The sequence below is a fragment of the Columba livia genome, chromosome 10, assembly GCF_036013475.1.
Source record: "Columba livia isolate bColLiv1 breed racing homer chromosome 10, bColLiv1.pat.W.v2, whole genome shotgun sequence".
Taxonomy (NCBI): domain Eukaryota; kingdom Metazoa; phylum Chordata; class Aves; order Columbiformes; family Columbidae; genus Columba; species Columba livia.
The window spans coordinates 11,038,493-11,050,458 of NC_088611.1; the positions used below are offsets into that span (position 1 = coordinate 11,038,493).

The following is an 11,966-nucleotide window of genomic DNA, read 5'->3' on the forward strand; positions in this document are numbered from 1 at the left end:
TGGAAATGACAGAGAAGTATTGCTACCCGGGTTTTCAGTGCCCAGTATGAAAGGAGTTGGCTGCTTTCCTCTGTGCTTGATAGAGACCTGTTCCTATCACATATCTGTCATCATAAGTGTCATGAACTGACAGCATCTCTGCAGAGGGGCTGGCGGCTAGAGGAGAAGACATGTTAGAGCCTCTTGCTTCTCTCGGATATTCTTCTAGTTTGAAGATTTGTATAGAGAATATGGAGCTGGGCTGCTTCCTGGAAACATGTAAGTGGAGATCTTCATCACAGGTCTTGAGGCAGCTGGAGCAGCTTTCTGGTCAGGTATGTCCGGATTTCTCACACTAAGGTATCAGACAGATTTCCTTCACTAACTGCTTTCCAGGGCATCTGTTTCTCTGAGTACTCTGGACTTTTCTCAGATTTACACAGATATCTTTGTGCTCATAGGGGAAGCATCACGATTTCACAAATGTTTCATGGATATTATTGTACGATTTTATGAGATCTTATTTATAGGAGGATGAAATGAAAGCAATATTGTGTCACTTCTAGTTCCACGTTGCACCTTTTTTGGAAAGTATGAGAATAAAATAAACTTGTCAAAACCATTTAAAACTAAAAGATTGTACTTTTAGCTGCTTCTGATATTCTAAACTACTCCTGGGGAACTTCTGGGGTCTTATATCAAAGATTTTTAAAACTTTGATCAGCACAAATGTTTAAATAATTTTGAGTGACAGCCAGAATTATTTAAACTATTGCACTGCGTAGCCCCACCTTCCCTTTAATGGTTCAGGGAAGCATATACGTATTAGATTTGCATAAATTATATTTCTTTCCTCATATAAAATGCAAATCAATAAGACCAGGCTTTAAGTAGCATTCAATTAGTTTTTAATTCAGGGCAAGGATTCTTACCGAGGGTGAGGAATAAACAAATCAATGTAAATCTATAAGTAATTTGAATTCATCTCTGAAGACAGAGTATAGTCCTCCTAATTGTCCTCTTTAGTGGTCTAGCTGACGGTCTTTTAGGAATTCTAAATTGTTCTCTATCTGGTAGCTTTCTCAAATGTGATGTGATGCAGGCCCCCTGAAATTCTTTGCTAGAAACCCTTATTTAAACACATTTCAAGGTCCGTTTTTTAGCAATGTCAGCGAACACTGAGGGTGTAAATTCCCAAAATATTTTCAATCCAAGACAAAGATCTAGCTTTTGCTTTAAGACTGGCTGATATCCTAACTCCTCAGTGGATAATCTGTTTGCTTCCTTGGGACAATTAACACAACATCAGTCATCACCACTATGGATGTCAGCAGCCAGCACCATATCAGCATCTCAGAAATTTGTAGTCTTCAACACTCAGACCACCCCTGTAAAGTGCTGCTGCCCTGTACACAAAAACTCCCATCAGAGCTTTGTTTTCTGGCAAGTCTGGGAAAATAAACAGGCTTTGAAGTATGCCCTGAAAGTCTTTCCAAACTGTAAGTCAGGTGTGACTTTCTACAACATGACAAGAGTTTAACATTATTCCTATGTTTAAATATATATATATATTTTAAGACAGGGTTTCTTATTTATCATAGGATTTGAGAAACAAAGATATCCTGCCTTTGATTGCCTAGGAGAAAACATTTTACAGATGCCTCTCTAGAGTTCTAAGGGTTGTTTAAAGTCATCTGTTTTTTTAAAGATGGAAGTTCAAGGGAAATAATTTCAAAGAACCTCAGAGGATAGAAACTGAAGTTGGCATATCTTCTCATTTGTATATTCTGTAGCTCTTATTTGAAAGAATAAAAATTCTTGTTGTTTTGTGTAGACAGAAGAACTGAGATGGAAATTCCAAATATATAAATCTGCTCTTAAGGAATGAAGACTTGTTCTATCACCTGCTGAAGTCAAGGGGGTATTGCCTTTGCTTCATTTCAGAACTGGACCTGGATGTAGATCACTCAAATGGAATTGTAGGCAGAGGTTAAAGGCAGAAGATGATGATTAAATCTCTTCAACCTCATCAACTCTCCATTAAAGACACTTTTCAAGGCAAGGTATTTGAATAAAATCTCTTGGGGAAACCAGCAAGACTGAAAAGTGGTGGAAAAGTGTTCTTTTGTTTTCTTATGAGTTTTCATAACCATCTGTGTTCAAAGTCCGGTTCTGTCATTATTAACCTTTTTTTTGAAGGTGATGGAAATGTCTAAAAACATCTAGGAGATTTTCTGGAACTGGAGGATAATTTCTGGCTGCAACTTGCTTTCTTAATATACAACTAATGTTTCTGGAACTGAAATTGTCAGAAAGAGCATTCTTCAATTCCTTTCACCGGGAATCACTTGGCCTTTGAAACAGACACCTTGTCTGGGAGTCTGCTGCTTCTCTTCAGGGCTCTGTTTAGATACAAATACTACAAAAAGGCTACACTTTTAGTGAAAAACATTGGTTTTATTCATCTGCTGAAAAATATGACCTGCAACAACAAGAGACTTTATAAACAGTCTCTAAGAGATCTCACTGGTCATTTCTACTTAGATCATCTTAAATTATTATAGCATATTGAACTCACAAAATTAATAATAAAAAAGCTTTAATTAATTAAAATAAATAGATTGATAGCTGTCTGTTCTCCACTGGCATGCTTACACTTCCCTGATCTGTGGCTCCTCCTGAACTGTTCACAGCAATATGACACAATAACTTAAAACAGGATGAAGTGACTATATTATCTAATTTAGAACACAGCTGCATCATGGGAAAGTAGATTATCAGCCAAAATGGTGTGTCAGTTTTATTCAGAAGAAAGCAGTATTGTATAGATTATTTTCCCTTCAGATCCAATATCTATTGTTCACAGTAAGTGACTGTATTTTCTGCTTGGTCATAGTTAATTTTCTTTCTGTTTTTGACATATTTTCCTGATTTTCATAAAAAGACACTGTATTATTATGTTATATATAAAATCAAGTTCTCTTTCAAGATAGTCTCTCAATTTCATTTATTTGTGTCTTCATCTAGCTCTTTTTTTCCCCAATGTATTTAAGGCTCAATGACTTAAGAATCCTCTCCAGAATGCTTAAATGAAAGCATTTGACAGCTCATTTTAGTCCTTTCTGATATAATCTTCTCCAGCCTGCACATAAGATCTGTACTTCTCAGTACCTCTTGTCTAATAGCTTGAATCAAGCCAGACCCTCTCTAGATTTAAGTCAAAACTGGTATGAGATGCCTTTGACAAACATGGAGTAATTTGTTATTATTATCATAATAGCCATTTCAGAATGGTAAGATTAAAAAGACCATCCTTAATTAGTTTACTGAGTTGTATCAGCAGACCAAAATCCAAATAGTGTGCCTTTGCTTGGTGTCCTCACTGCTTTCTGTCTTACTGACTCTCACACTTATCATCTTGCCCTCTTGTGTTTGATGTTTGATCAATATTATTAGAAACCTGATCTAGTTGCCATTGAAATGACTGAAAAACTTTCTTTGTTTTGACTGGAAACATGACCAGGCTCAGATTTTTGTCTTTTAATTAACAAGAGGTTTTAAAGATGAGTCTCATTATATCTGGCTTCATTTGATCTGCATAGTGACCTTTTTGGGTGCACATTTTGGAGCCCCACTGGTGCAGAGGAGAGTCCTTTCCATGGGGGCAAAAGGAGCAAAGCAGCAGAAGAATAAAACAACCAGCTCTGAAGATGTCCCCAAAAGAAGAACAAAGAATACGACTAATTAGATTACTTCATGGCAGTGTTTAATCTTTTCAAATGAATTAGGATCTGTTTTCCATCTCACTTCCCTGGTGGTTTCTCTGGGCTATACAACATCAGTGTACTCTTTGTAGATGTTGTTCCCAAGACTGAACAAATCCCTTGTGAAAATATCTATCAGACTTTGCTAATCCACTTTTGCAGACTGTCTAAATTGAACTGTAGTATCTGTCCAGCAAGCGTACCTAGCATTCTCTCTGCTGTTTTCAATATACCTTCATATAATCACTCGTCCCGAAGAAAGGATTAGTCTGTCATTTCTAAAGATTAATTCATCTTCTTTGAATCCCATTTCAATAAATCTTTGAAATTAAGACAAATGTTATAAAAAAGTGATTTAATCAACAATGTAGTTTTAGTGTTCATTTCCTTTTAGGTTGACTTTCGTCTCCATGCTTTCTAAAGTCTGTGGAGATTATTCAGTTTCTCTTGCAATCTTTTAATCTCATCTATATGAAATATTTAAACTTTCAACATTTAATAATGATGAATAAGATCAAGATTGGAGCTTACAGCAACTTAAGGAAAAATCTTTCATTTCAGCCAGTGATGGCCTGAGAGTGTTAAAGCTACAAAATCAACATTCTTCTATTTCCTTTGGAGTAATATTGTTGCTGGCCCTTTATATTGAAATGAGCAGAGGACAGAAATTACTAGAAAGGCTGCTTGCTGAATGTAAAGAAAGGTTGAATGACAGTGATCAGAGGAAGAACTCAGGCATCTATCACAAGTGCTGTTTCTTTGAAGAAGTATATATTTTCTTCTTGGATTGCTAAGTTAAAGTATGATTTCTTTCTTTATTCAAAAATTTGTCCAAGTTATTGTTCAGATTCCCCTTCTGTCTTGTTTCCATCCATGCTTTGAGTGAGTTTCTCCATGTAATTACCCTTTACACATGTTTATTAATTATTTTCATTTTCTTTGTTAATGAGCACATCCTTATTAAAACACCTACATAAGCAAAGATGGAAGAAAAGGGTTCAGTGATTTGAGGAACATGGTCTCCTCTTTCCTCATCACCCACACACTCCAATTCCTAATTCCCATGTTGCCCTACTCTTCATTTGTCTTTAGGGGGATGAAGGCATTTTGAGATGGAATCCCAGCACTTTCATACTGCTCATGAAGTGAATGGTCAACAGTTCTTCCTTCCGCCCAGCAGGGAGCAAAACTAGTGCCAGGGGTGGAAGAAAGTGGTGAAAGAAAGTGATATCTCTGATGGTCCTGACAGTACCCTCAGCCTATGGTGCTGATAGTACCTGGGCCAACACAGATGGCAGTATGAAACCTGCAGTTCTGAAAATGCAGTTCTAAATGGATTGTGAAAGACCAAAGTAAATTCTGCTGCAGATCCGAAAATATAACTGAGGTCCTCAAAATCCCAGTGCATCCCTCTCTTAAACTGGTCCATGGACTTGGCAGTGTTAGGTTAAGGAATGAACTCTGTGATCTCAAGTGTGTTTTTTTTTCAACCTAAATGATTCTATGGACCTATGTCCCTAATTTTAAATGGACTAATGATTGTGCCTAACAGGAATGGGTTTAATTTCTTCTCTTTTCTTTCTTCCCTTTCCTTTCTTCCTTTCTCCTCTCGTCCTGTTGTATGTGTTCTAGTTATTCATGAAATGCCTGAAAACAGATCATTATGCCACAGTAAGGCTCCTCTGATTCTGTTTTTTATCGCCTCAAATTTTTTAAAGATAAAACATATGTAGGCACTGAAGGTTGTTCCTTTACAAGAAGCCTTCATTATTACAGCTCTGAGGCAGAAACACATCATAGAGTTTACATGTAGTTTTAGTTTCTTGTTTGTTCTTCCTTACCTTCATTTTAAATTGGGAATGTAAAAATAGCAAATGTCTTCATTTTGTTTATGTTAATTTCATCACTATGTAGGGCAAACTTCTTCCTGGTTTCATGGCTTCATTTTATATCTTATTCAACATTTTGTTGCTTGATCTTTTTTGGTCAATAACAAAAGTAGCTTTGGTGACAATCTATGTATTCCTTACTGCATGCTATTTAATAATTGTCCTTATGTAGCTTTATTGCAGTTGTGTCAGGAAATGTGCCATGACCAATATATGCATCAGAATACTACCACCAGTAAAATGCAGTACTGGGAACATCCTGGAAGGCATTCCCTGTTCTGGTGTGGTCCTTGTCCTCTCTCTGCTCAAAGGAGCATAGAGGAACAAAAAAAAAGGACATAAAAATTGTCTAAAAGTTTTCTTTTTTTGGTAAACTTTGTTTCTCCCTGCCTGGCAGGAGGGAGAAGCAGCTAATGTCTCCCTGCTGAAAGCATTAACTGATTGCATTGTTGCTTGAGCACAGCAGCTGTCCTTATACATTTAGACTCCCAGTGACAACAAAATTAAGGCAGCCTCCCCTTCTGTCAGGCAATAAAATGATTTTCTCAACTTCTTTATTTCTTCTGAGAACTTCTTACTGCCTGCCTTTCTATGACTACAGTGAGAAGTAGCATTTGAACTGATCATAATGAAGGGGACCTTTTACTCAGTATTTTCTGGAAAGGCAAAAGGAAAAACAAAAAATAACCTAGATTCCAGTGTGCCTTGAGGACTGATTTCCCCCACTTTTCCATTTGCTTTATGTTTGTTGATGCAAGTGGGTGTTTAATCTCATTTATGCCATCAATGCTCTGCTCTGTAATTGCCCATTGCTTTCTGGTATCTGATTAAATGGATCTTGCCATGACACCCATGGCAAAGCACCATTTCCTGGCAAGGAGGAGGGAGGATGATCCCACATAGTCTTAACTATTCATTTTTTTTTAATTTGGAAGGGTCTTAAAGCTTTCTGTTAGATGACGAAACTAAAGAAATATCCACAAATTTCTGGCAAGATTTCTGTGTGCCAGTATCTTCAGCATTCCCTGGCATGCTAAGATTTGAGAGTTGGAACCAAACACCACCTGCTCTTGCAGTCCTGCAGGGCTGTGCAACACAAAGGGGACAACCAGCCATTCAGATGTCCCGCAATGCCTGTGCTGGTCTTCTGCTACTGTTCTGGGCTCTGTCAAAATGAATCTAATCAGGCAGTTCAGAATTTTCTTTTCAGAGGCACCTCCCCACTGGCGGCTGTGCCAGTGTTGTGCAGGAGGCAGATCAGGACACAGCTTGTGGCAGCAGAATTGGTGCAGCCTCAGACTCTAAGGCAGCTCAGTCAACCTCATGGTGCTTTTCAATAATTTTATACCTATATTTTTCAAACCAAAGAGCTCACTCTTCTGATTCACCTGAAGATTTGGACAATTGTTGTTCTTTTTGCACTTTGTACCAAACAATAATGTGACAACAAGGCCATCTTCAAAAGACATGCAGAAGTCCCACATAGTTTCCCCCTGCCAGGATCTTAAGATGACAGAGAAGAATAACTTACTAAGAAAATAATTTTAAACCCAGTCCTTTCCTCTTTCAATGACCTATTTTGGCTAAGTCTCTTTAAACAGACATCCTACCTGCAATAAAAGAGCAATAGGAACTGAAGATATATCACTGCTGCTGAATGGCTGAAGTGTATTTCTATTGTGAATATATATCTGCATTCTCAGATTTTGATTTTTTATATATTTAAATTTGAATATATATTGTTTTTAATGGGAAAAAAAGCCCTTCAATCTTTTAATAATTTATTTTGTCCAGTTCTGATTGTGTCTCTTTACATGCAGTTTCTAGTTCCAGCTCAATACTCTAAAAGCACTGATTCTACTATAACTTATAGATTACAGGGAAAAAAAACCCCACAGCACTAGGCTAAATCATCCAAATTTGCCACAGCAGGATTCTTCACCTATTTTCAGAAACATTTAGTTTCATTTTTTCCTCTCGATCTGACCCTTGCAGCTCAGTATTGGTAATTAGCCCCCTGCTTCTTCTGCAGCTACTAAAAACTGGGGAAAAATAAATGTTTCCATTTTAAACTATTATTGCAAAGGCACAGCCGTGGAACACTGGAGACTCACTCATGATGTAAGGGCAATTTTCATAAAATGACACTCAGGCATTTGGGTTCTAGGCTTCAGAATTAAGAACAGTATATTTTCTTTTTTAATTTTCTTTTTTTTAAATTTTCTTTTTTATTATAAATGAAAAATTGAGGCAGTGTTATTTCTGTGGTTTCAGAGTATGAATTTGGCTGTTGATATCTCAGCTTGAGATGCTATCATCCTCAAAACCCTTATAGAAAACCCTTCAATTTGTGATAATAGAAATTAGTATTTATGTAAACAAAGTAAAAGTCTTTGGGAATGTGATATCTGCTTCAATAGTACTCAAAGGAAAAGACGTCTATATGGAAGAATGGTCAAGTGATGAACTTTTTTTCAAAAAAATTGTTAATGCAGGAGATCTGCAAAATTATTTACCACCACACATAGTCCTAACAGTACTCGAGAGCTTTTCATAGTAGCTCCCTCAACACAACATCCTTCCAATTACTGCATCTATGCCACTCACATAAAAATTAAAGTTTAAAGAATCTAGCAAAAGGTTAGATAGGCTGCTACATGGTGGTTCAGTTCTGAACTTTCTGCACCACAGGTACAATTAAGCAGATATTTCGTTAAATGAGTGAATATCAAAAGCAGGCAAGAATTTGCTAAACCTTCTAAGGATGTATTGCACCTTACTAGCTATGAATCTGCTACTCTGCTTCTTGCTCAATGGATTTAAATTTAAATATTATTTTAATCTTTTTACAAGGGACATGTTAGAACATGTTATTGACAGAGAACCTACAAAAACATTGTGTCCAACTCACCCAGTTTTCTTATGAAATTTGATGGTTTGCTTTAAGCTTCAGCTGCTTGTAACAACCAGTTGTATGAGGAGATCAGCATTTCATTTGTTCCAATAAGTGTATTTCTGATAGCCAGGGTTGAGGGCTTGGGTCTTGGGGCTCAAAAAGCCTCACAAATATAAATGTTAAAATTGTTGCCCATTTTGGGTGGCAGTTGTGACTTTTTAATGCCTTCACCCAGAAATAACCAGGCGTGTTCAGTAATGGTGCCAATGCTCATTGTGTGGAGCTGCAGAGAAGCAGGTAGGGATGAAGAAGGGCAGCTCATCCCCCCACTGATAGCCAAAGATATGGAGCAATTTTCAGAGGAGACAGAAACAACTATCAGGGAATCATGAAGGATCTCACGGTGTCCACTGGTTTAGTTTGAAGGCTCCTGCTCCCTGATTCCCCCGTCTCTCTCTTCTGCACTTATGGTTCTCAAAGATTAGTCTAGAAATAATGTTGCCTTTTTGTGTGGTTTTTTTTTTCAGTTGAGTTATTCTTTTCCTATAAAGGTTTTATCTACTCCACTGTCGACTTGATGGCATTCTGCTTCAGAAATTCTACTCAACTTCCACTTTTTTGTAGTACAAAGGCAACCTGAGAGCCCTTAAAGACATCATTAAATTTTTTATTTCCATGCTTTTCAAAGCCCCTGGGAATACATATTGTATTACAAGCTATTGTTGTAAATAGCATTTCTCTTAATGCAATAATCTCAGTCTAATCTTCCAGTGGTGTGAATATGCTTAAAGGAAAGCTTAAAGAGATAGGTTCTAAATAAATTAAAATGAGCTAAGGGAAGATGTTTTATAACCCTAGAAATATTGCAAGTATTATTTAAAGTAGTTAATATTTTTACAGCCTCGTGAATGCTAATCCCTGGGAAATCTCAGGTAGCAAATATAGTTTTAATTCTCAATTTTAGTTATCACAATTTGGAACTGTAAATTAATTTCAATGCTATAAAAAGTAATAGAGACGTTTATTTTCTTAAGCAATCTGGCTTATTCAACTGCAGACTAAATCTGAATTAATGTTCCTGGTGTGCTGAATACAAAATTAGTAGTAATGTGAAATGCACATAATGATAATATCTGCTGGAATCTACTCCATTACTATTGGAAAAAATAGTACTGAGCTTTCTATCTGGCACTTGAGTGTTTTTTGGTGACTTCTGTATAAAAACTTACATATTTTGCAGTATTAATGTAGCCTAAGTGTACTTCATTCTTTTGGGGATGCATTAAATATAGAATTATGGCAGTATTGTATTTGTATGACCAAGAAGCAAGCTAAAGTAAAACCTTAGAAAAGCCACCAGATGTGACATCCAAAATTCAGTCTGGGTAGATGAAAGGAGTTGCTAAAGAGGAAAGAAAAGGGAACAACAATGAAACCCCAGGTCTGTTCAATGAAAACAGACTGCTCTTCCAGAGCCATTGGCACTGCCCTGTCCCAGAGGAGAAGTTTCTTCGATTATTGAGGGCTTGTATGGATCTGCATCTATGTTTGCAGAATTCCCAAGACAAGAGACAAGAAGCAGTCCAGAGGAGTGCATGAAGGGACTACAAATATGGTCAAGAAAGAAACTGAAGAGAGATGGAGGCTATTGTACATATGGAGCTGTGATAAAAAATGGCTTCCAGTATTTGATCTTGCTGTGCATCAGAAACCAGACAGAAAACTATTTTATTTTATTTTATTTTATTCCCGTAAGTGACAGGATATTGCCAAAGACCTATATTGCTTGGTTTCTCTCCCTAACAGGAGCATTCCACAAGACTTTCACTGTCCCCTGACTCACTCAGACCAAGTTTGTTAATGGAGTTTTACTGCAATAGTCAGAAAATAATGGTGTTTGTCCAAATGTAGCTCTGACAACAGAAGTGTCCAAATGTGGCTGGGTAGTGTTGGATCTATGCAGACCTCCTGGAAGAGGTGGGGTTGGTAGCCTAGTTCCTCACACCAAGCCCCCATGACGTGCTCAGCCCATCCGTGCCTCCGCCGGGCCCTTTGTACTCAAAGTTTATTTGAAGGCCCTTACAAACTGGAGGTGAATCACTCTGTACTTGTGGCATTAAACAAAAGTCAAGGCAAATAGCAAAGCAAGAATGAAATTATTCTCTAACATTAAAGATAAATAACTTTGGTGTGCAAGCTTGCACAGAAATCCATCCCATCCTTGTTCTCCTCTATTTCGCCAGACCCTTAATGAAGAGCGATGTTGAAGGTCTGCTGGTTTTGGCTTGTATTTTGTAAATACGGTGAGAGAGGATGGAATCACTGCTGGTCACCTGCCAGTGCATTTGCTCTGGGGGCAGCTGGTGCCCCAGACTGGAGCCAGGGAGATGCTGGGGGAGGCTGGGCTGGGCTGGAGGTGGGCAGCCACCTGGAGGGGTTGGTGACAGCTTCTGCTGCTGAGAACTGAGCTGCCTCCAAATGGCTTTATACCTCAAGGTGTTTCTGTGGTGACAGTAAAAGGTTATGTGTTCACCAGCATTTATTTTGTTTTCTTTACTTGGGGCTAACAAGCCTGAGTCAGGAAACCATGCAGGGAAAATCAGTATGCTTCCTGAATAGTGCAAGCATCAATTTAATTCTACAAAGTTGCAGTGGGCTATATAAAGATTTATTAATCAAAACATTTGCAAAATATTGACTGTGAGCTTACGCTGTTAGGCCTGAGAGATCATCTGCGAAGTAAAGCTTGAATTAATCACTTCTCCTCATACATTAATCTTTACAGAATAAAAATTACGTAGGAGATATTTGTGGATATTTTTCTAGCTGTGTTTTAGTAATTTCATTCTCTAATTTAAAATTATTTCCAATCAACAGTTGTCATGTAGAGGGTAGAAACAAAAACTCAGGGTAAGCAGCCAAAGCGCAGCTCACAGAACAAATGTTGTTTTGGAGTGGGGTTGGCTGGCGGCTCCAACCGACACCCCCAGGGGGATGAGCCCAATGCACGAAGCTCCCGCAGGGGCCAAGCGAACTGTGGAGTAACACAGAGAGTGTTTTGCTGCCTCTTTTGACTTAAACAGCTCTGGTGAACACAGATCTAGGAAAATCTGGTTAGGAGGATTTGGCAATGCCTGTTGCCTGCAAAAATAGAGTTGTATTACAAGAATAAAACAGAATAAAATGTGCTACTGATTGAAAAAGATGCATATCTTAGTGTACAACTGAAGAAATATTTCCATTTTTTTAGTAATGTTTTGTTTTAAAAGTTTGACTTACATTATCTAAACGCAAAATATGGTAAAGCATTAAGTAAAGGTTAAAATATGAAAACAAACACTCTCTGCTGGAGAAAAAAAAAAAAAAAAAAAAAAAAAAAAAGAGTAGATTTTTGTTCCCAACCAGAAACAAAAACAAAGAAACCTGGAAAGCACTCAA

General features: G+C 37.5%; 1 long non-coding RNA gene across 4 annotated transcripts in view; it reads left to right on the forward strand.

The window, feature by feature from the left end:
• Positions 1-155: 155 nt before the first annotated feature.
• The window catches only part of LOC110363507 (uncharacterized), a 37,530-nt gene continuing 25,719 nt past the window's right edge, over positions 156-11,966 (forward strand). For 3 of the 4 annotated variants that reach the window (XR_002421639.2, XR_010475077.1, XR_010475075.1), the window contains exons 1-2: positions 156-314; positions 1,814-2,042. This is a non-coding gene — a long non-coding RNA (uncharacterized LOC110363507). The remainder of the gene's footprint in view (positions 315-1,813; positions 2,043-11,966) is intronic. The other variant, XR_010475076.1, reaches the window with a different exon arrangement.